This window comes from Pongo abelii, chromosome 18 (genome assembly GCF_028885655.2).
Source record: "Pongo abelii isolate AG06213 chromosome 18, NHGRI_mPonAbe1-v2.0_pri, whole genome shotgun sequence".
NCBI classification, from domain to species: Eukaryota; Metazoa; Chordata; class Mammalia; order Primates; family Hominidae; genus Pongo; species Pongo abelii.
The window spans coordinates 52,219,156-52,239,334 of NC_072003.2; the positions used below are offsets into that span (position 1 = coordinate 52,219,156).

General features: G+C 41.4%; 1 protein-coding gene across 3 annotated transcripts in view; it reads right to left on the minus strand.

The window, feature by feature from the left end:
• Window positions 1–3,660: 3,660 nt before the first annotated feature.
• CHD9NB (CHD9 neighbor) overlaps window positions 3,661–20,179 on the minus strand; it is an 86,954-nt gene continuing 70,435 nt past the window's right edge. For 2 of the 3 annotated variants that reach the window (XR_010137769.1, XR_008514577.2), the window contains 2 exons: window positions 14,260–14,353; window positions 3,661–5,605 (listed from right to left, as the gene is read on the minus strand). The gene's annotated coding sequence lies outside the window, so the exon portion shown is untranslated. Of the gene's footprint in view, window positions 5,606–14,259; window positions 14,354–17,027; window positions 18,522–20,179 lie in introns of all 3 variants that reach the window. The other variant, XR_010137771.1, reaches the window with a different exon arrangement.

Sequence of the window (20,179 nt, forward strand, 5' to 3'; positions counted from 1 at the left end):
ATAAATTTCTTTATTTTCCCAAAAAAATATTATGTTTTGCCTTATGCTGAGCTCTGTGGGGACCAGAAGAGGAATAAGGCTTTATTCTTGCCTTTAATTAACTTATAATTTTATCAGCGGTAAGTGAATAACATGCCAAAAACTAAAAATAAAACAGTTCTATAGCAATTTTTTAAAAGCCTATGCTAGAAGCCAAAATCACACGAAGGACAGATCAACGCTGACCCGCGGGCTGTTCTCCTTTCCATCTGCCTCTGCAGATCCACACTGTACCCCTGTCTCCCTGTTCTGTGCCTCCAGGGATCTGACCCCTGTGGTCTGCAACACCCCAACCCCTTGTGCTCTTCCAGTTAGAGCCAGCCAATAGGAGGCACCAGCAAGAGATGGGATGGTGAGAGGAGAGAAAGATTAAGATATTTCCTCCCCATTTCTCCCTGCCATAGAGCTGTGCCTCCAATAGTGGTTGCTTCCTCTCCATGGCCAGCCCAGCTCCAGTCCCTTTCTTCCTTCCCCTCACCTCTTCAGGATTCCAGCTATGGCTGGTTTCTGGAGATTCAGCATCCTTTATTGGTCCCTCAGCTCTGCCTACACCTCTGTAAATAGTTCCTTCGTTGAATCTCTTCAGTCAAATCTTTTGAAGGAAATTCTGCTTCCTGCCAGGATCATGACTGATCCAAGAACTACAGGGCATCAGTAACCTGAGAATTATCTAATTACTCTAATTACTTGGAACATGGGTGCTAAGGAACATTAAGAGCTTGATGTGAAAGATGATAGAATAATCCAGACTTGCTCTATTGGTCAAATGATCCTGTAGTAATAATAGTGATGACTGCCACATTTTGAATATTCATTATGTGTCAGGCACTTTATCAAGTCCTTGCATCCTTGGCATGCCTCTTCTCATTTACCCTTCCCCAAAACAATAAGTTTATCAAACTCCCCTCTCTTTTTTTTTTTTTTTTTTTTTGAGACAGGGTTTCATTCTGTCACCCAGGCTGGAGTGCAGCAGCATGATCGTGGCTCACTGCAGCCTCGACCCCCACCCAGCTCCAGTGATCCTCCCACCTCGTCCTCCTGAGTAGCTGGGACTTCAAGTATGCACCACTGTACCCAGCTAATTTTTAAATTTTTTGTAGGGGTGAAGGTCTCACTATGTTGCCCAAGCTGGTCTTGAACTCCTGGACTCAACTGATTCTCTCACCTCAGCCTCCCAAAGTACAGGATTACCAGCATGAGCCTCCATGCCTGGGTTAACTACTATTGGCATGAGCCTCCATGCCTGGGTTAATCTTAATTTTAAAATAAAGAAAAGGAGATAGAGAGAGTCGGCGTTGTTGGGGACAGATTATGCAGCCTCCCTTCTGCTACGGTGCTGTTAGATGTGAGACATCGTAAATATCAGAGAACTAGGAGAAAGAAGTACCTTCACTGCCTTTTGTCCTGAAGCACATGATTGCTTGAAATTTTTTTAAGTATATTGTCCCCAACAATGTGTTGTTTTCCAAAATTCCTCAGATTTGCTCTCTCTTGGCTATTTTAGAATATTTGAGTTAAAACAAATGGGCAGGAGAAAAAATGCATATATATTATATATATAGTTATATATATATACACACACATAGTTTGTGAAAACTGATTATATCATTTAAAATCATATTATTTGACTCAACTTGCTAATCTGATTATCCCATTACTTTCTAGGTAGCTTAACACTAGCATGCACTGGTGTAGCCCTCCTTTCCTGGCAGGGGTCTCTCTGTCTCTCTCTCTCTCTCTCTCTCTCTCTCTGTCTCTCTCGCCTTTTTCCCCATACCCACCCCATTCCCCTGGCTCTGGGCTTTATCCTCCAACTACCTCCTTTTCCCCTAAAGAACACTTTTTCTACCTATTTTTTCAATTATTATAACAAAAGCTTTCAAGTAAAGCAAACGATGCTGTTTTCTTCCCAAAGCCAGCTGTTCCCTGACACAAAGTAACAGTGATACTAAACACTGCTAGCAATTGTTATGAAAATGCATTTCCCTGTATCCTGTTGTCATGGCAGCTAAAGATCAAGACATGCCTGCTACAGACAGCAATTTTTACTGATTTGAAAGACTGTTTGGGGAGAAACATTAAAATGTATAATCGAATGCATTTGAAACCGTAGCCCAACAAAGTACAATATCAGTTATTCAAATAACATTTCTAAAGCAAAGTACATCATTTATTTCAATCAATGTTGTGTTCATTATCTATGCTCACGGAATTAACTTTAATTTCCAGCACACTGGCAATTTTATTATTTTTCTCCGCATTCAGAATCCTCCTATTACCTTTGCTCAGGCACTGGGCAGCATAACGCAGACAGCAACACCCAGTTACATCGAGACCCAGAGCTGCTATAGCATTTTTTTTTTCTCTATGGCTTCTTTGTTTGCTGGACTGGGGGCATCCCTTAGGTGAATTATTCCCTTGGACAGCAACTGCTTGAAATGTTGCAGCATGACCAATTCTCCTTCATGCAGATTGTAATATCACTGCAAGATACTGTACCATATATATCACGTTTTTGCTTCTCCATGAGGGAGGGAAACAAAGTACAAGAATAAGAAAGATGGAGGTTGGACGATGCCAAAGATAGACTATAAAGGGTTTAGATGCAAATAATTGAGTACAAAATACCACTTTTATTAACAATTTGGATGGTGGTTCTTGTCCCTAATCCTTTTTATTGGTTATCCCTCAAAATCACCCAGGGAGACGGCTGGCATTTGGCAGGCAGGGAAACAGAGGCATGGGCGGATTAAGGGACTATGGTCACAAAACAGATCAGTAGTTGAGCCAGAATGAGAACTCAGATTTCTGACATTCCTGAGCCATTGTTCAGCCAGTGGCCTCCTGAACATGGGTCTAAGGAATTTTATTGAGATTGTCTAAAGCTTAACTGACTGCCACCCCTCCAAAGATAATTAGTTACACTACTTTTCCCATAGCTGTGTAATGCACACTAACATTTTAGCCTTGACCTTATGAAATTGACTTTCATTTCACTTCAGGATGGTCACAGATTTCATCCTCTCTAATCCTGCCCCTTTAAAATTGGCATTTGCATGCCAGAAGCTGCTAGTAGCCTCCCATAAGGTCCAGCTTTCCCTCTTAAACTGTGCACTCAAGTCAAATGTGTACATCCACACTTAGCATGGGATACTGCATTCATGTGAATCACCAATTTACTGTATCTCCCCTCTCATTCTTATCCCAGAATTCACAGGACCTTGTGAACCTGGTCACATACTTGAAAAAGGAAGCAGGAAAAACTGTCATTTACAGACTACATCTGTGCATTGCACACTATTCCAAGTATTCTGCACATTTATTTCATTTTATTTTTTGAGACAAGGTCTCACTCTGTTACCCAGGCTGGAGTGCAGTGTGGCACAATCACGGTTTACTGCGGCTTCAGACTCCTGGGCTCTAGAAATCCTCCCACCTTAGCCTCCCAAGTAGCTAGGACTACAAGTGTCCGTCACCACACCCAGCTATTTTTTAGAGACGAGGTCTTGCTATGTTGCCTAGGCAGGTCTTGAACTCTTGGCCTCGAGCAATCCTCCCACATCAGCCTGGGATTACAGGAGTGATCCACCATGCTCAACCGATTATTTTATTTATTTATTTTTTTTTTTTTTTTTTTTTTTGAGACGAAGTTTCTCTCTTGTTGCCCAGGCTGGAGTGAAATGGTGTGATCTCGGCTCACTGCAACATCTGCCTCCTGGATTCAAGTGATTCTCCTGCCTCAGCCTTTCGAGTAGCTGGGATTACAGGCGCCCACCACCACGCCAGCGAATTTTTTGTATTTTTAGTAGCGACAGGGTTTCACCATGTTGGCCAGGCTGGTCTCGAACTCCCGACCTCAGGTGATCCACCTGCCTCGGCCTCCCAAAGTGCTGGAATTGCAGGCGTGAGCCACTGTGCCTGGCCTTAGCTGATAATTTTAAATCACACACTAAACTAAGTTATTATTCAGTTCTATATTTGAGGAAACTGAGGTACCTGGAATTTAAGTAATTCGCCCAGTGTAATACAGCTGTTAAGTGGCAAAGTCAAGATGTGAACACATTTGCTTGGCTACAGAATCCGTGTGCTCAGCCACTGTTGTAAGTTAAGCTGCCTGGGACACAGAGTGATTGAGAGTTTAGGCCCTGGGACCCAACAAATCAAGGTCCATATCCCAGTTGCACACAAGACCTTGGATAAACAGCTTCACTCAGCTCCAGGTTGATAGGTTATAATAATTATGGCAAGATTTGCTAAATCAAATCATTAGCACTGTACCTGGCACATAGCAACTTTCTAAAAACATTAGCTGCCCGCCATTGTTAAGAAATGAACAAGTTGAGAGCAAATGAACTAAGTCTGGCCCACAATAGAATCGTCCAAGGAGGGAATCGTCCAAGGAGGAAATCGACATCGGGAAAGGACGCATTTTCCTACACAGTCCTGTCCCTCCCACTAAAGGGTGGGCCAGAATAGAAGGGGAAAAATGAAAGAAGTGGGACGGTGTGACAGGGGAACAGAGAAGCTTTTTCAAGTAAGAGGAGGCTGGCTGTGTTTTGAACAAATTAAGATAAAGAAGGTGAGTCAACATAAGACTTGCTCTGGGGATGAAAGAAACTCTAGTGAGCTAATTTGAGGCAATGGCTTCCCAGGGTGATTGAATTAAACACTCTCTTCAGCCAAACAACCAGTTCTAACTGATTTTTTATTTTTACCAAGTCGTTAGTTGCCTGAATTAAGCAACTAACTTCTTGGTGCAATACGATCATTTTTCCTCTCTATCTACTCAAAAACAGACTAGTTTAAATTTCTCTTTCAGGAAAGAAACGTTCTTTCATAGGAAACCATAAAGCCAGAATAAAGCTCCAACTTCCATGTGGCCAACTTCCCAACATTAGGAGTCATGAAATCACTGATACTGAAAATTCTTCTAGGATATCTTCCAGGACAAAATGAGTATCTTACAATATCCCCATGATCTAGAAATTTTCCTGTGGTTCTAGTCTAATGCTAACCTTACTGTTTTCCTGAAGTCCTGTTCTGTCTCTCTCTCTCTCTCTCTTCTTTAAGGGACAGGCTCTCACTCTGTGTCCCAGGCTGCCATGCAGTGGTGCTATCATAGCTCACTATAGCCTCAACTTCCTGGGCTCAAGCAATCTTCCCACCTCAGCCTCCTGAATAGCTAGGACTACAGGTGTGCACCACCATGCCCTGATAATTTTTGTAAATTTTTTGTAGAGACCAGGTCTCACTATGTTGCCCAGGCTGGTCTCAAACTCCTGGCCTCAAGTTACCCTTCCCCCTGGACCTCCCAAAGCACTGGGGTTACAAGTGGAAGCCACCACACTTGGCCAGAGTCCTGCTCTTTAAAGAAATTAGAGAAAACATAGGTGGTGAAGTCTGATCTAACAGTCAAAGACATGAAGACTAAGACTCAAAGAACTGAGGTTGAGTCCAGGCTCTGCTACTCACCGCATGGCTGGTTTCTCATTTGCATGGTCTGGTGTCTCATTTATAAAATGACCATTTGTCAGCTTTAGAATTCTATGATTTTTGTGAACTCATTCTATAAGAAAGAAATTCTTTGATCAGTAGATACTATCTATCGCATGATTTATTATTGAGGGGGCATATTTTCATGGTTGGTAGTTTTATATGATAATCACCAGTCCCTAGGAACTTGGAATAATTTCACCATCAAAATTTTCCATTATAGTGGCATTATAGCTCTGTTTCAACAAGCTTGCTCAAGTAACTTTTCCATTGCAAATTCACATGATAATAGCATTATAAATGGCATATCCAAAGACTTCAATTAAAATTGATTTGTCATTGTAATCTTAGCTAATAATGGTATGGTAATGGCATTATAATGAAGAGATCAAAGACTTACATTGAAATTATTTTGGCATTGTTATCCTATATTCTAAATGGCTTTGAATAGGCTGTTCTATACATAGATTTGAAACTGTTGTGTCACAGTGATACGAAAAGCTAAGAGACTAGGTAATGGAATCATTCACTCTTTTTCCCCAAAGCCCAGCTTGGAATTCCTTCTACCCTTTTCATCTCCTGTAAAGGTGCAGTTCAAATAAAGCTCCAGTCTAATTCCCCCTATCCAGCATCACAGGGCAAAAGAAAGAGATTGAGAGGATGCTAATGAGTGTCTAGAAATGCTGCTGTCAGCTGAGCTGGAGCCAGCACAGCTCACCCTCCTTCAGTAGATGCTGGGGCCTGAGTGCTCCTCTGCTCTGGGCTACGGCTGGGAAATACTGAACTGGGGGACAAAAACCAGACCTGAGCTAAGGGGTCCTGTTAGCAGAGACAACACTTGTGCTCCTTCACCAGTGGTCATGCCTGGAATCAAGATCCTGCAGCATCTCAAGTTTACTGTCTCTTGTTTCTCTCTTCCCTTGTGGCTTTGCAGTAGTGACCCTTTTTTTAAGTCATTTACTTTTCTTTTTTTCTTTTTTTTTTTTTTTGAGACGGAATCTCGCTCTGTCACCCAGGCTGGAGTGCAGTAGTGGGATCATTTGCTTTTCTTTCTTTCCAACTTTGATTTCAAGTTCAGGGGTACATGTGCAGGTTTGTTACATGAATGAACTGCGTGTCGTGGGGATTTGGTATACAGATTATTTTGTCACCCAGGTTAAGCAGAGCACCCAATAGGTAGTTTTCCGATCCTCACCCTCTTCCCACCCTCTACCCTCAAGTAGGCCCTAGTGTCTATGGTGTCTTCTTTGTGTCCATGTGTACACAATGTTTAGCTCCCATTTATAAGTGAGAACATGTGGTATTTGGTTTTCTATTGCTGTGTTAATTTGCTAAGGATAATGATCTCTGGTTCCATGCGTGTTGCTACAAAGGACATTTTATTGTTATGGTTGTATAGTATGTCATGGTGCAATGTACATGCACATTTTCTTTTCTTTTCTTTTCTTTTTTTTTTTTTTTTTTTTTTTTGAGACAGAGTTTCACTCTTGTTGCCCAGGCTAGAGTACAATGGTGTGATCTCAGCTCACCACAACCTCTCCCTCCAGGGTTCAAGTGACTCTCCTGCCTCAGCCTCCCAAGTAGCTGGGATTACAGGCATGCACCAACACGCCCGGCTAATTTTGTATTTTTAGTAGAGACAGGGTTTCTCTATGTTGGTCAGGCTGGTCTCGAACTCCTGACCTCAGGTGATCCAACTGCCTTGGCCTCCCAAAGTGCTGGGACTGATTACAGGCGTGAGCTACCGCACCCGGCCACATGCACATTTTCTTATTCAGTCCACCACTGATGGACATTTAGGTAGATTTCTTTGCCATTGTGAATAGTGCTACAATGAACATATATGTGCATATGTATTTGTGGTAGAACAATTTATATTCCTTTGGGTATATACCCAGTAATTGGATTGCTAGATCAAATGGTACTTCTGGTTTTAAGTTCTTTGAGAAATCACCAAACCGCTTTCCACATGGCTGAACTAATTTACATTCCCACCAGCACTGTATAAGCATTCCCTTTTCTCCACAACCTCACCAGTATCTGTCACTTTTTGACTTTTTAATAATAGCCTTTTTGAGCTGTGTGAGATGGTATCTCATTGTAGTTTTGATCTGCATTTCTCTAATGATTAGTGATGTTGAGCATTTTTTCATATGCTTGTTAGCCACATGTATGTCTTCTTTTGAGAAGTGTCTGTTCATATCCTTTGCCCATTTTTTAATGGGATTGTTTGTCTTTTGCTTGTTAATTTGTTTAAGTTCCATATAGTTCCTGGATATTAGGCCTTTGATGAATGCATAGTTTGTGAATGTTTTCTTGCATTCTCTAGGTTGACTCTTTACTCTGTTGATAGTTTATTTTGCCAGAAGCTCTTTAGTTTCATTAGGTTCTCTTTGTCAATTTTCATTTTTGTTGCAATTGCTTTTGGAGTCTTCGTCATCCAATCTTTGCCATGGCCTATATCCAGAATGGTATTTCCTAGGTTTTCTTCTAGGATTTTTATATTTTAGTTTTACATTTAAGTCTTTAATCCATCTTGAGTTGATTTTTGAATATGGTGAAAGCCAGGGGTCTCCAGTTTCAATCTTCTGTGTATGGCTAGCCAGTTACCCCAGCACCGTTTATTGAATAAGGAGTCCTTCCCTCATGGCTTGTTTTTGTCAACGTTGTCAAAGATCAGATAGTTGTAGGTGTGCGGCTCTATTTCTCGGTTCTGTAACCTGTTCCATTGGTCTATGTGTCTGTTTTTGTACCAGTACCATGATGTTTGGGTTACTGTAGCATTATAGTATAGTTTGAAGTTGGGTAGTGTAATGCCTCCAGCTTTATTCTTTTTGCTTAGGTTTGCTTAGGCTAGTCAGGCTGTTTTTTGGTTCCATGTGAATTTTAGAATACTTTTTCCTAATTCTGTAAAAAAGTCATTGGTAGTTTGTTAGGAATAGCATTGAATCTGTAAGTTGCTTTGGGCAGTATGGCCATTTTAGCATTATTGATTCTTCCTATCCATGAGCATGAAGCGTTTTTCCATTTGTTTGTATCATCTCTGGTATCTTTGTTTTTTGTTTTGATTTGTTTTGTTTTGTTTTTGAAACAGAGTTTCACTCTTGTTGCCCAGGCTGGAGTGCAATGGCACGATCTTGGCTCACTGCAACCTCCACCTCCTGGGTTCAAGTGATTCTCCAGCCTCACCCACCCAAGTAGCTGAGACTACAGGCATGCACCACTACACCTGGCTAATTTTTTTGTATTTTTTAGTAGAGATGAGGTTTCACCATTTTGGCCAGGCTGGTCTCAAACTCCTAACCTCAGGTGATCCACACGCCTCAGCCTCCCAAAGTGATGAGATTACAGGGGTGAGCCACTGGGCCTGGCCATCTGTGGTGTCTTTCAGCAGTGTAGAGATCTATCACCTCCCTGGTTAGCAGTATTACTGCATTGGTTTTTTTAGGGGCAGGGAGTCAGGTGGATATTGTGAACAGTATTGCATTCCTGATTTGGCTCTCAGCTTGGATATTGTTGGTCTATATGAATGCTACTGATTTTTGTACATTGATTTTGTATCCTGAAACATTGCTGAAGTTGTTTATCAGCTAGGAGATTTTGGGCAAAGACTATGGGGTTTTCTAGGTATAAGATCATATTGCCTACAAACAGAAATAGTTTGACTTCCTCTCAACCTATTTGGATGCTTTTTATTTCTTTCTCTTGCCTGATTGTTCTGGCTAGGACTTCCAGAACTATGTTGAATAGAAGTGGTGAGAGTAGGCATTCTTGTCTAGTTCCAGCTCTCAAGAGGAATGCTTCCAGCCTCTGCCTGTTTAGTACGATGTTGGCCATGGGTTTGTCATCAATGGCTCTTATTTTGATGTAGCTATGACCCTTGAGGGCATTGAGTTGGGTTGAATCCTTTGGCTCTTGGCTGTCTGGCTATGAAACCAGCCGTGTGTATGGTTGTTTTTGTGTTTACTTGTTTACTTTGACAGGGACATAAATGAAATAGCATGAAATATAGGCTCAGTTCATATTTACTTTGCAGAATATTCTGTGATTTTAATATTATTCTAGTTTAGAGAATATTATTATTTTGGGTGACACTATAACCAATAATCAAGTAGTTCTTACTACATGACAGAAGCTGTCCTAAACACTTTAAATAGAGTTGATTCTCATTATTCAAGGTAGTTATGTTCTATAAAGTCACCACAAACACTGAATTAATGAATACTGAATCATTGCTCCTAGGGGAAATACAGAGTTAAGTTCCTATGAGTCTCTAATCAAAACATTTTTGACAGCTCATCAATACAGAACCTTGTTTCATGGGTGTTTCCATTTAAAGACACCTTATTTAGTGGATATTGTTAATTCATCCACAATGAACTCATGACCAACAGCACTACAACTCATACCAGAATGAAGCTTATCTAATAAATGTATTTTCTACATAAGAAACACAACAGCCTCCTGGTGCATAGAAACAATAGACAGCACTTGAGCATTATGCTTGAGGGCTATTTTCAATGGCAAAATCTTTTTTTCAAGTTTATAAGTGCATTTAGTGAAATAACTCAGAACAGTAATACATGGAGCAGACAATGTTGCTTTGCAGCAAATTTGCACCTGTTTGGACAACAGATTGAGGTCAAGACCCCGTTGAGTTCAGGGAATCTCAGCTTCTCGAAGTTCTAGCTAACCAGTGCTGGGGAGGGAAGCTACCACAATTGATGATAGGAGCTGAATAATAAAATAAAAATAAGGACACTCAAGATGTATTACCCTTTAAGAAGGTATTCATAAAGCATAGTTCTTTCATTTCACTTTGTAGTTCTGTCCGTATCTAGTCAACTTCCACCCTACCTGGCACTTAAAAATGGCTATCTAGATTTATTTTAAAAGGTAAAAGTGGAAGCAAAATTGATTTAAAAGTATTCTTTTTTATTATTATTATACGTAAGTTCTGGGATACGTGTGCAGAATGTGCAGATTTGTCACATAGGTATGCATGTACCTATTTCAGAACGTGTTATTGGTCTATTCAGAGATTCAACTTCTTCCTGGTTTAGTCTTGGGAGGGTGTATGTGTCCAGGAATTTGTCCATTTCTTCTGGATTTTCTAGTTTATTTGCATAGAGGTGTTCATAGTGTTCTCTGATGGTAGTTTGTATTTCTGTGGGACCAGTGGTGCCATCCCTTTATCATTTTTTGTTGTGTCTATTTGATTCTTCTCTCTTTTCTTCTTTATTAGTCTGGCTAGCAGTATTGTTCATCTTTTCAAAACACCAACTCCTGGATTCATTGATTTTTTGAAGGGTTTTTTGTGTCTCTATCTCCTTCAGTTCTGCTCTGATCTTAGTTATTTCTTGTCTTCTGCTAGCTTTTGAATTGGTTTGCTCTTGCTTCTCTTGTTCTTTTAATTGTGATGTTAGGGTGTCGATTTTAGATCTTTCCTGCTTTCTCCTGTGGGCATTTAGTGCTATAAATTTCCCTCTAAATACTGTGTTAGCTGTGTCCCAGAGATTCCGGTACATTGTGTCTTTGTTCTCATTGGTTTCAAAGAACTTATTTATTTCTGCCTTAATTTTGTCATTTACCCAGTAGTCATTCAGGAGCAGATTGTTCAGCTTCCATGTAGTTGTGCCGTTTTCAGTGTGTTTCTTAATCCTGAGTTCTAATTTGATTGCACTGTGGTCTAAGAGACTGTTATGATTTCCATTCTTTTGCATTTGCTGAGGAGTATTTTACTTCCAATTATGTGGTCAATTTTAGAATAAGTGCTATGTGGTGCTGCGAAGAATGTATATTCTGTTGATTTGGGGTGGAGAATTCTGTAGATGTCTATTAGGTCCACTTGGTCCAGAGCTGAGTTCAAGTCCTGAATATCCTTGTGAATTTTCTGTCTTGTTAATCTGTCTAATACTGACAATGGGATGTTAAAGTCTCCCACTATTATCGGGTGGGAGTCTAAGTCTCTTCATAGGTCTCTAAAAACTTCCTTGATGAATTTGAATCTGGGTGCTCCTGTATTGGATGGATATATATTCAGGATAGTTAGCTCTTCCTGTTGCATTGATCCCTTTACTATTATGTAATGCCCTTCTTTGACTTTTTTGATCTTTGTTGGTTTAAAGTGCTTTATCAGAGACTAGGATTGCAACCTCTGCCTTTTTTCTTTTTTTTTTTTTTTTTTTTTTTTTTTTTTTTGCTTTCCATTTGCTTGGTAAATCTTCCTCCATTCCTTTATTTTGAGCCTATGTGTGTCTTTGCATGTGAAATGGGTCTCCTAAATATGGCACACTGATGGGTCTTGGCTCTATCCAATTTGTCAGTCTATGTCTTTTAATTGGGGCATTTTGCCCGTTTACATTTAAAGTTAATATTGTTATGTGTAAATTTGATCCTGTCATTATAATGCTAGCGGGTTATTTTGCCCATCAGTTGCAGTTTTTTCATAGTGTCGATGGTCTTTACATTTTTGTATGTTTTTGCAGTGGCTGGTACTGGTTTTTCCTTTCCATATTTGGTGCTTCCTTCAGGAGCTCTTCTAGAGCAGGCCTGGTGGTGACAAAATCCCTCAGCATTTGCTTGTCTTTAAAGAATTTTGTTTCTCCTTCACTTATGAAGCTTAATGTGGCTGGATATGAAATTCTGGGTTGAAAAATATTTTCTTTAAGAATGTTGAATGTTGGCACCCACTCTCTTCTGGCTTGTAGGGTTTCTTCAGAGAGATCTGCTGTTAGTTTGATGGGCTTCCCTTTGTGGGTAACCTGACCTTTCTCTCTGGCTGCCCTTAATATTTTTTCCTTCATTTCAACCTTGGTGAATCTGACGATTATGTGTCTTGGGGTTGCTCTCTTTGTGGTGTTCTCTGTATTTCCTGAATTTGAATATTGGCTTGTCTTGCTAGGTTGGGAAAGTTCTCTTGATAACATCATGAAGTGTGTTTCCCAACTTGGTTCCATTCTCTCCGTCACTTTCAGGTACACCAATCAGACATAGATTTGGTCTCTTCACATAGACCCATATTTTTTAAGGCTTTGTTCATTCCTTTTCATTCTTTTTTCTCTAGTCTTGTCTTCACACTTTATTTCATTAAGTTGATCTGCAATCTCTGATATCTTTTCTTCTGCTTGATTGATTCGGCTATTGATACTTGTGTATGCTTCACGAAGTTCTTGTGCTGTGTTTTTCAGCTCCATCAGGCCATTTATTTTCTTCTCTAAACTGGTTATTCTAGTTAGCAATTCATCTAACCTTTATTCAAGGTTCTTAGCCTCCTTGTATTGGGTTAGAATATGCTCCTTTAGCTCAGGAGGAGCTTGTTATTACCCACCTTCAGAAGCCTACTTCTGTCAATTCATCAAACTCATTCTCCATCCAGTTTTGTTCCCTTCCTGGTGAGGAGTTGAAGCATTCTGGTTTTTGGAATTTTCAGCCTTTTTGTGCTGGTTTTTCTTCATCTTCGTAGATTTGCCTACCTTTGGTCTTTGATGTTGGTGACCTTTTGATGGGGTTTTTGAGTGGTTGTTTTTTTTTTATGATGTTGATGCTATTGCCTCCTGTTCGTTAGTTTTCTTTCTAACAGGCCCCTCTTCTGCAGATCTGCTGGAGTTTGCTGGAGGTCCACTCCAGACCCTGTTTGCCTGGGTATCACCAGCGGAGGCTGCAGAACAGCAAAGATTGCTCCCTTCTCCTTCCTCTGTAAGCTTCATCCCAGAGGGGCACCTGCCAGATGCCAGCCTGAGCTCCCCTGTATGAGGTGTCTGTCGACCCCTACTGGGAGGTGTCTCCCTGTCAGGAGGCACAGGGGTCAGGGACCCACTTGAGGAGGCAATGTGTCCCTTAACAGAGCTGGAGCGCTGTGCTGGGAGGTCCGCTGCTCACTTCAGAGCCAGCAGGGAGGAACATTTAAGTCTGCTGAAGCTGCGCCCACAGCTGCCCCTTCCCACAGGTGCTCTGTCCCAGGGAGATGGGAGTTTTATCTATAAGCTCCTGACTGGGGCTGCTGCCTTTTTTTCAGAGATGCCCTGCCTAGAGAAGAGGAACATAGGGAGGCAGTCTGGCTACAGCACCTTCGCGTCGCTGTGGTGGGTTCCAACCAGTCCGAACTTCCCAGGGGCTTTGTTTACACTGTGAGGGGAAAACCACCTACTCAAGTCTCAGTAATGGCGGACACCCCTCCCCACACCAAGCTCAAGCCTCCTAGGTGGACTTCAAACTGATGTGCTGGCGGCAAGAATTTCAAGCCAGTGTATCTTAGCTTGCTGGGCCATGTGGAGGTGGGATCTGCTGAGCAAGACCACTCGGCTCCCTGGCTTCTGCCCCCTTTCCAGGGGAGTGAACGGTTCTGTCTCGCTGGCATTCCAGGCGCCACTGGAGTATGAAAAGAAACTCCTGCAGCTAGCTCGGTGTCTGCCCAAATGGCCACCCAGCTTTGTGTTTGAAACCCAGGGCCCTGGTTGTGTAGACACCCAAGAGAATCTCCTGGTCTCTGGGTTGTGAAGACTGTGGGAAAAGCATAGCATCTGGGCTGGAATACATGGTTCCTCAAGGCACAATCCCTCACGGCTTCCATTGGTTAGGGGAGGGAGTTCCCCGACACCTTGCGCTTCCCGGGTGAGGTGACACCCCACCCTGCTTCGACTCGCCCTCTGTGGGCTGCACCCACTGTCTAAGCAGTCCCAGTGAGATAAGCCAGCTACCTCAGTTGGAAATGCAGAAATCACCCACCTTCTGCGTTGGTCTCTCAGGGAGCTGCAGACCTGAGCTGTTCCTATTCGGCCATCTTGCCCGGGAATCAACAGCAAGATCTTTAACAAAAGCACTAAAATGAGAAAAAAAAGAAAAAGAAAAAGAAAAAGCACTAAATAGACATGAAAAGAACCTGTGTTTACAGTATGAGAGCTAAAACAAGAAGATAGTATGTTGCCTTATTCAACTTTACCTGGGAACATGCATGTACATTGAGCAACTCAGTTTTTTCACTTCTCTGCAAATGTCCATGAGTGACCACAAAATTGCCAGAGGTATTCATTTAAGGGCTACAAATAACTTTTAGAGAGTAGGCGAATTCTTGAATGCAGAATCCATAAATCAAGAAAATTGACTGTATAATAATGTATTTAATCTTTACACCAACCCTATAACTTAAGTATTACTATTATCCTCATTTCATAGATAAGGAAACTGAGGCACAGAGAGACTAAGCAATGTGCTCTATGTGCAGTTTTAATTCAAATTCACTGACCTGGTTTTGTTTCTTTTTAAAACTAAATAAGTCACTGCTTGGTATTTAGTGTAGGGGCTTTTTTGTTTGTTTGTTTGTTTAAGAGATCAATTCAAAAAAAAAATAGCATGGCCCTAGGTTTTGGATGGGAGGAAGGATCTGGGGACCTCAAATTTTTCAGGCCTTTTAATCAGGCCAGGTTGGAGAACAAACAAGCAGAAGATATAGCAGACACTATCAGTGCTAACCCAAGTCCATCCCTACATGCTCCCTCCTGGCTGTAAGAGGGCAAAGCCTCCGTGTGACTCTGTGCTGAGGATAATGCCTCCTCCTCCATCCCAGGGGATGAATCTCAATTAATATAGGCAGATCTGAACACTTCCATTTCCCTAACCAAACTAGTTTAGGCAAGAGCACGTGTTGCCATTCTAGCCAATGATAAGCAAAGGAAAATGCACTGCAGGACTTCAGGGAAAGGTTTTCCCTTCTAGAAGAAATATCTGAGAAGAAACAGTTTCTTCTCCTGCCTCTGGATGTCACTGTATGAGAGCATGATACTGGGAACCACTGTAGCCATCTCATGACCATGAGGAGACAAGCTAGAATGACAGAGCTGAAAGATGTATCCTAGAATATGTCAATGAAGTACAGAATTAAACAGTCCTAAAGACACTCTGCCTCCAGCCCTTTGGCCATCTGACATAATGAACTCCTACCTGTTTAAGCTGCTTTTAGTTGGATTTTGGTTCATAGAAATTTTAGGTGTCCTAATGGATGCATAAATTTTGCTTGGAGCCAGGCGCGGTGGCTCACACTTATTAATCCCAGCACTTTGGGAGGCCAAGGCGGGAGGATCACCTGAGGTTAGGAGTTCGAGACCAGCCTGGCCAACATGGTGAAACCCCGTCTCTATTAAAAATACAAAAAAAAGTTAGCCAGGCATAGTGGCAGTTGCCTCTAATCCCAGCTACTCTGGAGGCTGAGGCAGGAGAATCACTTGAACCTGGGAGGCGGAGGTTGCAGTGAGCCAAGATCATGCCATTGCACTCCAGCCTGGGCGACAAGAGACTTTCTTGGGAAAAAAAATTGCTTGGAAATTCATTAGAATGGAGAACTGGATGTCATTAAGTCACAGAAATTGTATAGACAGAAACACAAAGAGATTGAACCCTATTTAAGAAGAGCAATGTACTGATTGCTAAGAGCTGCTGAGAGGACACAAATGGCCAAGGAAACTTTTCCTACTCAGAAACAGTTTATAATCTAGTTTGCTGAGAAAACCAAACACAGCCATTTCAAGAATTTATGTGCAGAGAAACAGTAACTTCCATTTAATTCCACCAGTGTTAATTCATGCAATACATATGGTAGGGGGTGTGTTGATGGATTAAACATACTCTCTATCCTCAACAATCTTTTGGAGAAAATTAGACTGACAGGTAATTATAATTCAAGAAAAATTGTGGAAAGATGTTCTGGGAGAAAGATAAGTGAGCGAGTAATTTCTTTTGACAGAACCAGGAAAGCCTCATGTCTCTCCACTTAAAATTCTTCAGTGGTTTCCAATTGCTTTTCATTCATTCAGCTAATATTTCTTCGGCAATTACTTTAGGGAAGCACTGGTCTAGGTGCTAGGGACACACCAATGTGCAAACAAAGTCCCTGTTCTCATGAGCTTACATTTTAATAGGAGGGAGATATACAATTAACAAATGAGTCAATATCTATTATGTCAAGGTGGTAAGTGTTCCTGAGAAAAAGTAGGGTACAAAGAGTGGGGTGCTAGGTTTTAGGGTGCTATTTTGTTTAATTTTTATTTTTAGTTCCGGGGTCCATGTGCAGGATGTGCAGGTTTGCTACACAGGTAAACGTGCGCCTTGGTAACTATTTTTCCTACTGCTCTCCCTCCCCCCGCCCCACCCACAACAGGCCCCAGTGTGTGTTGTTCCCCTCCATAAGTCCATATGTTCTCATTATTCAGCTCCCACTTAGAAGTGAGAAAATGCAGTGTTTGTTTTCTGGTCCTGTGTTAGTTTGCTGAGGATAATGGCTTACAGCTTCATCCATGACCCTGCAAAGAACATGATCTCATTCATTTTTATGGCTACATAGTATTCCATGGTGTATATGTACCATATTTTCTTTATCCAGTCTATTGTTGGTGGGCATTTGAGTTGATTCTATGTCTTTGCTATTATGAATAGTGCTGCAATGAACATACGTATGCATGTATCTTTGCAATAGAATGATTTATATTCCCTTGGATACATACCCAGTAATGAGATTGCTAGATCAAATGGTATTTCTGGTTCTAGATCTTTGAGGAATCACCACACTGTCTTCCATAATGGTTGAACTAATTTGTATGCCCACCAACAGCATAAAAGCATTTCTGTTTCTCCACAACCTCACCAGCATCTGTTTAATAACTGTCATTCTGACTGGCATGAGATGGTATCTCATTGTGGTTTTGATTTGCATTTCTCTAATGATCGGTGATGTTGAGCGTTTTTTCATAGTTTGTTGGCTTCATGGATGTCTTCTTTTGAGAAGTGTCTGTTCATTGCCTTTGCTCACTTTTTAATGGGGTGGTTTGTTGTTGTTTTTTTCTAGTAAATTTGTTTGAGTTCCTTGTAGATTCTGGATATTAGACCTTTGCCAGATGGATAGATTAAAAAAATTTTCTCCCACTCTCTAGGTTGCCTGTTCACTCTGATGATAGTTTATTTTGCTGTGCAGAAGCTCCTGAGTTTAATTAGATCCCACTTGTCAATTTTTGCTTTTGTTGCAATTGCTTTCAGCAATTTTAAACATGATGGTGAGAAGCTGCCATTTGAGCAGACAGCTGAAGGAAGTCAAAAGTGAGCCACGTGTGGATATCTGGGGAAAGTGTTCCAGGCAGGAGGAACAGTAAGTGCTAAGGCCCTGAGGCAGACAATTCCTGGCATGCTACAGGAACAGAAGCAGGTCTGTTCATGGAACAGCATGAAGGATGGGAAATCTGTGGCGGGTGAGATCAGAAAAGCAGTCATGGGCAGAGCCAAATTTACCATGAGGTTAATGAAGCTGTGACAACGTGCTCAGAAAGTCATAATCTGCTATAATCTGCAAAAGTAAGATATTTATTTTCAGCTTCACAAAGTGGCTCACACCAGTAGTCCCAACACTTTGGGAGGCTGGGGCAGGAGAATTGCTTGAGGCCTGGAGTTCAAGACTAGCCTGGGCAACATAGTGAGACCCCCATCTCTACCAAAAATGTAAAAATTAGCTGGGTATAGTGGTGCACACCTGTAGTCCCAGCTACTCAGGAGGCTGAGATGGGAGGATCCCTTAAGCCTAGGAGGTCGAGACCGCAGTGAGCCATGTTCATGCCACTGCACTCCAACCTGAGCCACAGAGCAAGACCTTGTCTCAAAAAAAAAAAAAAAAAAAAAGATATTTTAGCCACAATCAGTTAAAAAATACTGTTTCTTTCCACTCTGCCTTCCCCATCATGTTTCTCTTCATGCTGTGTCTTTAGAGAAGCTGCACATATTTGGGAAACCAGGCTAAGAGGAAATTCTATTGGTGATATATCTGGTCTGGGTTCAGGCGTATATGATATATTTATGTGGATCACGGTCACTTCCATGACTAGCTGTCTTTCTGTAGGAGTAGCTCCCAGGATAACTTCTGTAGCTCAGCACCCAGAATAGTGACCCAAAGATGCAGGGCCAGATGTCCAGTGGGAATAAAAATTCATTCTACAGAGCCCTGGCCTGGAATTCTGTGAGGAGTAGAGAGTAGAGAAGCAACATGGTATTAAATCCACAGAACCGGAAGTTGTCTTTAGAAAATTTTCCCAACATCTGATGTGCAAACTCATAAGTAGAAGTTTCACTTCTCATTGAAATTTAATCAAAATGGAAGTTCTCTCCCATCAGGAATATGCCCAAGACTGCAGAGACTACAATGATAAACGCACCTCTGTTGATGGAATCTCAAGAAATAGAGTTTATCAGGCAAAGGCGCAAACCAGAGGCAGTGCTACAAACAGCAAGTCTATCTGTGTGCAAAGCCACCTACCATCAATAATAAAAAACAAATTTCAAACAATCATCCTAGAGGAAAAACTGAATTATCTTGCTATTCTCTCTATTGAACATGATGTTATAATATCATTGTCCTATGGAGAGGCAATCAGAGAGTATGCAGACAAAGAATGTAGGGGGACTGTAACAGAGGGGGTTCTCAGGTAGTTCATTAATAAAAAACGTTGCATTCTTTTTCTGGATTTTGTGAGGTTTCTGGTATTTGTCAGCTTTTCAGCTTTTGTAATGTGTGGTGAGTTCTTTCCTCATGCTAAAAGTATATTCACTTTCAAACATTACTTTGTACTTTTAATTTTGTTGTATTTTTCTTAAAGAAGGCCCCCAAATTGTTTCAGCTTCAGGTCTCAGAAAGCCTGGGTCTTCCCCGAGTCAGAACCATTTTGAAGGCTTATGAAGCATGGTGCCAGAAGCCCTGGGACAGTTCAGTGGTGATTCCTAGATCTGGGGACTTCATAGACCAGTAACATTTCCAAAAAAAAAAATTTTTGTTTTTGCTTTTATTTTTGTTTGAGACAGAGTTTCACTCTGTTGCCCAGGCTGGAGTGCGGTGGCATGATCTCAGCTCACTGCAACCTCTGCCTCCCGGGTTCAAGTGATTCCCCTGCTTCAGCCTCCAGAGTAGGTGGGATTATAGGCACGCACCACCACACTAATTTTTGTATTTTCAGTAGAGACAGGGTTTCACCATGTTGGCCAGGCTGGTCTCGAACTCCTGACCTCAGGTAATCCACCTGCCTCGGCCTCCCAAAGTGCTGGGATTACAGGCGTGAGCCACTATGCCCGGCCTCCAAAAAAATTTGTTTTCAAGGGACCAATATTTGATTGCTAAATGTAAAAGTAAAAAGCCAGATAAATGAACACTTAAACCAACCATGTCTATAGTGTTGATGGTTTTTCTTTAATAGTTCTTACATAGAAATATACTGAAATATTTACAGATAAAATTAAACAATGTCAGAGCTAAGTAAAGTGGCTCATGCCTGTAATACCGGCACTTTGGGAAGCCGAGGTGAAAGGATCACTTGAGTCCAAGAGTTCTAGACTAGCTTGAGCAACATAGCAAGACCCTAACTCTACAAAAAGTAAAAATAAATTTGAGCATGGTGACACATATCTGTAGTCCCAGCTACTCAGGAAGCTGAGGAGGGAGGATCGCTTGAGGCCAAGAGTTAAGGCTGTAGTGAGCCATGATTACACTATTGCACTCCAGCCCAGGTGATAGAGCAAGACCTTGTCCCTAAAAAAATTAAAATTAAAAACTAATGTGTACACTTCATTTTAAACTAATCTAACAGGGGAAGGGGGGATGGGAAGGAAGTTAGTTGAAACAAGA